At 35.9% G+C, this 5,611-nt stretch overlaps 1 protein-coding gene and 1 long non-coding RNA gene across 5 annotated transcripts in view; one reads left to right on the plus strand and one right to left on the minus strand.

The window, feature by feature from the left end:
- The window catches only part of LOC106877962 (uncharacterized), a 433,893-nt gene that overhangs the window by 372,679 nt on the left and 55,603 nt on the right, over nucleotides 1-5,611 (minus strand). The gene's annotated exons all lie outside the window — the stretch shown is intronic.
- LOC106877977 (uncharacterized) overlaps nucleotides 1-5,611 on the plus strand; it is a 26,639-nt gene that overhangs the window by 14,290 nt on the left and 6,738 nt on the right. Inside the window, exons 3-5 of one of the 2 annotated variants that reach the window (XR_001410448.2) lie at nucleotides 1,523-1,792; nucleotides 1,990-2,098; nucleotides 2,564-2,639. This is a non-coding gene — a long non-coding RNA (uncharacterized LOC106877977). Of the gene's footprint in view, nucleotides 1-1,522; nucleotides 2,099-2,563; nucleotides 2,640-5,611 lie in introns of both variants that reach the window. The other variant, XR_008264219.1, reaches the window with a different exon arrangement.

Consider the following 5,611-nt stretch of genomic DNA (forward strand, 5'->3'; position numbering starts at 1 on the left):
ATATATATATATATATATATACGACTGACTTCTTTCAGTTTCCGTCTACCAAATCCACTCACAAGTCTTTGGTCGGCCCGAGGCAATAATAGAAGATACTTGCTGAAGTTACCACGCAGTGGGACAAAACCCGGAACCGTGCGGTTGGGAAGCAAGCTTCTGACACAATATATATTACATAAAAATACATATGCATATATAGATGCACGTATGTTTGTATACATAGAGGGTAAAAACTCCTTCGGTCAACAGTGACCATGTGATTGCACCAAGAAAGTTCTCCTCCGAGGCACAAGTCCGGGCAAGATTGTTTGTGGAAGGGACGCAGTCCGCCATGCACATTAGTTTCCCCTCTCCATACCATTGCTGTTACCCAAGGGAAAAGCAAAGATCGATATAGTTTGGCACCAATGATGCCGCAACTCCTTTCTACAGCTGAGTGAACTGGAGCAACGTGAAATACAGTGACCTATTGAAAAACAGAACGGAACCTTATCCAAATTCACAACCTCACCTCACGATTGCAAGCCCGATGCTCTAACCACTGAGCCATGCACATTCAAGTCTGTAAACACACACGCACAAAAGTATATATTGCATTTGTCTCTATGTCTGTGTGCATACGTATGTATCTAGATACGTATATTACACACACACACACACACACACACACACACACACACACACACACACACACATATATATATATAAGAAGGTTTGGAGGTGATGTACGGGAATTATATATTATAAAAAATAACAAGGTACTCAGATATCTGGATGGTTGTACATTTACGGATTTTTATTAAGTCACATGTTTTTATAAATTAGCGCTTGCATCTATTCTAGTAGATTCTCCAGATTATATATATATATATATATATATATATATACATATGTGTGTGTGTGTGTGTGTGAATATATGAGTATAGTTTTATGTATGAGTGTACGTGTATGTATTTGTGTGTGTTTGCGCACGCACAAAGTATGTAAATTAAGTGATTTTTATAAAAAATTTTCACTCTCTGTATCTGTGAATTTCACTGATGCTAAACATAGACATTGTTCGTCGTGTGAACTTTGCGAGAAGCAGTAGCTACAGATGTCTGTAAAGACATTCCTATTGCTCTAAATGTCTCACATACATTCAGTCGTGACTATTTTAAGTATCTCAGTTATTGTGCGATGTTTTTGTTTTCCGCATGTCTATAAACGATAAGCGTATTTGAATATGTGAGGAATTTTGTTCACAAAACTTGCATCAAACGGAGTTGTGTGTTGCGAGTTTATATACATACACCTCTACATGTATGTGTGCGTGCATGCGCGCGCGCGCGCGTGCGTGTGTACGTGTGTGTGTGTGTGTGTGTGTGTGTGTGTGTGTGTGTGTGTGTGTGTGTGTGTGTGTGTGTGTGTGTGTGTGAGCGTGTCTTTGTGTGTTAGCGTGTGTAAGAAAAAAAGACGACAAAGGATTAAGCAATGCCTAAGCTAAGTCTATATTTTTTTCTTCTTTTATTTGTTTCAGTCATTTGAAAGAGTAGCAGTCCATAAGGAACAAATAAATCTCCCTCAATACTGACAAATTCCTGTTGAAAAAGAGTTCATAACTCCAACTAAAAACGTTTGTCTCTCCTTACACACACTTCCTGTTTTGACACCACATTTCCTGCTTAACACAAACTTTTAACCCTTTTTTAAAACCTAACAAAACTCTCAACTCTCATGCATCCTTATTTTTCCTACTATTATATACATGAACTACTATTGAACTTCAAAAGCTCAAAGACAATATAATGTATGGGTATATTTATTTTTTTATATATTATTTTCTTCATTTTGTACTTCTTTGTAAAAAACATTTTCATTCTCCTTCTTCTTGATAATTTGCTTTCGCAATGAAAACCGGTTAGAAATCTTTATTAAAATATGCTTCCAGTTCAGCATTCTGCCTTTTTTTCATTTTCCTATATATATCCGACGGGCTTCTTTCAGTTTCCGTCTACCAAATCCACTCATAAGGCTTTGGTCAGCTCGAGGCTACAGTAGAAGACATTTTCCTAAGATGCCACGCAGTGAGATTGAACCCGGAACCATATGGTAGGTAAGTGAGCTACTTACCACACAACTACTCCTGCGCCGAAATATACATATTTTTCGTTATTATTATCTCCTTTTCTTTCAAACTTTTTTTTCCAATCATTTGTCAAGCTGGACCGCTTATATCTACAAGATTTTTCATTTTCTCTCTGTTTATTTTCTCTTATTTTTTTTCTGTTGAAGAGCGTAGACTCGAAACGTAAAAGACTTCTTCATTTTCCCGAGCGTCAAACTAATACACTTGCTTGTTGTTCCTACACCTATCCTCGTCTTTTGTTTTTCTATAAATTTCAACTATATATATATATATATATATATATATATATGTCTTTTCCATTCCTCCCGAGCGTTAAACTAATACACTTGCTTGTGTTTCCTTCACCTGTCATCGTCTTTTGCTTTCTGTAAATTTTAACTATATATATATATATATGAACAGTAACAACAGACGAATTGTGGTTCATTACAGCTGTTTCAGGCGTGTTTTATATTGTTGAAGAGAAGCGTTACATAATGCAAAGAAACAAAGAAAATAACGACTACAGGTAAGAATTAACAATTAAAACTTCTCAAGGATATGTATGTAGTGCCAGAAGATTCTACGAACCCAAACTGAATGTATGTTGCAAGCTGAGGTCCACAGTTGTTTCCGCTAAGTCTCTGAAATTTTACATAGGGGCCTTTAAAGTAGGCATTCAAAGACTATGTAGCTTTTCTGAAATTAGTTATTTTTCATCATCTAACTGAATGCCTAAAAGTATTTTGTACCTCCATATATAGCAACAAGCAACAGGAAAGATTACTAATCAGTAATATAATTAATTGAGAATTATTGTGCAAATTGGTACACTTTCAAAAAGCGATATAGTTTTAGCTGAACCGATATTAAAGACAGGTGCGTAATTTTAATTGTGTGTGTGTGTGTGTGTGTGTGTGTGTGTGTGTGTGTGTGTGTGTGTGCATTAAGAAAAAATACGTAGTCAGAATTTTTGGTAATTCTATATTAACGATTGGGTCTCATTCATCAAGCCTTTTTCCAGAAAATTTCTTTGCGTTTTACACGAATCTGGAAGTGAAGGATGTTTTGGATTTGTTGACTATCTTTCTATCTAACTATCTATCTATGGATGCATGCATGCGCACACACACTTGCACACACACACACACACACACAAACATACACACACACACAAACATACACACACACACAAACACACATATATGCAACGAAAGTGGTTATACGCAATATAAAAACCAAGAACGAAAAATTCAGTTGTCACAAATTGTGACTGGGTGTGCAGGTTAGGAGCTACATTGCTAGAAATAAATGTCAAATACCCTTAGAGTCGTATTTTCCTGAACCATCTATTGATTCATATAATAAATACTACATACTGACAGTTAAATTTAGCCAACCGATCCAGCGATGGAATAGTCACCATTGATGAGCTTTAATTTCAAGCATAACTGGACTAGTATGGTGGTCTTGCTCCCTGTTGAGTGGTTATCTTCCCTGTCAGTGCATAGATATGTGTCTTTCGCAACTCTAAGGGTCTTTGACAATTATATATACATATACATATACATACAAACACACACACACACGCACATATATATATACATATATATGCATACACACACACACACACACACGCACACACACACACACACACACACACACACACACACACACACACACACATATATATATATAAGTAAAGTTGTACCTGTATTTCTGTATTTTAATGGGCCAGTCATGTCACATCGTGTGGCACGGTGAATCTCCCTGAGAACAAAGTTAAGATTACGCGTGTCTGAGGTATGCTCAGCCACTTGTACGTTAATATCATGGTATCCATCTAGATATTCAACTATATGCATGAGAATACATACAGAAAGTAAAAAAAAAAAATCTGCCTGTATACATACATACATACATACATACATACATACATACATACAAAAATGCCCTGTTGTTGATGCTAAAACCCCAATGAAAGAGCCTAGGATCTAGGTTAGAAACCGAATCTTTCTCTCTTGGCAAGAAATCTTGAAATAAAACTGAACAATCACACGCACACACACACACACACACATACACACATATGGAAACAGAAGGGGAAGGAGAGAGGGAGAAAGAGAGAGGGAGAAAGAGAGAGAGAGCCAGCCAGCCAGCCAGACAGACAGACAAAGGGACAGGCAGACAGAGAGTTCATTGTGTGCTTCTAATTATTATTGTGTATAGAGTTATAACTACGAATAATACTTAGAACACAGTTAATATACATGCAATGCCTTTGTAGATGGAATATTTCTTACATCGGATTATAGCTCCAGTTTACTCCGTTCCATTAGTAGAAATTTCCTGCCTTTTTCCTTAGAAAATTCTCAGACGAGTTTAGCTACCTGGTTAGCTGGCTCGGTTGCTGATAGAGCGGGACATCGTTGGGTTGCTATTTATGAATCTTGTTCTACGTGTCTTATGATTTTGTGTACGCGATTAGAACTAACGGTCGCAATTGTTTTGGATGTTTATGTTTATCATTAAGATCCAAAAAGACCTATAACTCTGTTGTTGTTGTTGGCAATGATTGATTTGCTTTCACGACGGCACTTAGAATTTAGTTCTGAACTTTTGTTGAAAAATGTCTGCTGATTTGTAAGGATGAAGTATTTTCATCATTATAGAAGTTACAGAAATTTAAACAACGGATACACTCGTTTGCGGCTAACAGGAGAGATCAGGTGATGTTGTGGTCTTTCAAGTACCTTATGTTAATGATTCTGTAGCCCGCAATCACGTACTTGAAGTAAGCAGGCTACAATCATGTACGAGTTTTCAAGTACCATATATGCTGAATCATTTCTTTTGTCTGTAAGCCTAAAAGTGGAATTACAGTTTATAAACTTGCTTTTGAAGCTGCCCTCTGATATTCTGACATAGTGTTGTAGGAGGATGCTAAGTAGGTTTATGTTTCAGCATCACATACCTATTTCAAGGGGCACATTTTATTATTTCAAATATTATTGTTATCTATCTAATGCTTCGTAAGTCAACGGAATTATTCAAATAATTCTTCGCAGAACTGTTTTTCTGGTTATTGGCCGAGTAGGTGGTTTGGAGTGCCTGCAAACTTTCACCAAAACCCAATGCAACTACACCTAACTTGAAATAGTTTTCAATGATTGTATCCTTTTATGAAATGTTTTCTTATCACATTAGGAAGTTCTTGATGATATTGGACGTAACTCTAAAAATATACATCGGGTAGAACTAGATCACATTAGGGTTTGTGTGTTTAATTTTCAATGTATTACTTTGTAGATAATGTAAACTTGTGATAGTAATTTAAATGTGGAGATTCAGATATAAAAATGGGAATAAAAATAAAATTTAGTTTAAAAAAGATTAATTAAATAATTAAAGATTTAAACATTGATAAATATTCATTAATATTCTTGTTGCAGTACGAGAATATAGAGTAACCCATCAGATTAATGTGTGTGTATATATATA

Source organism: Octopus bimaculoides, chromosome 5, assembly GCF_001194135.2.
Source record: "Octopus bimaculoides isolate UCB-OBI-ISO-001 chromosome 5, ASM119413v2, whole genome shotgun sequence".
NCBI classification, from domain to species: domain Eukaryota; kingdom Metazoa; phylum Mollusca; class Cephalopoda; order Octopoda; family Octopodidae; genus Octopus; species Octopus bimaculoides.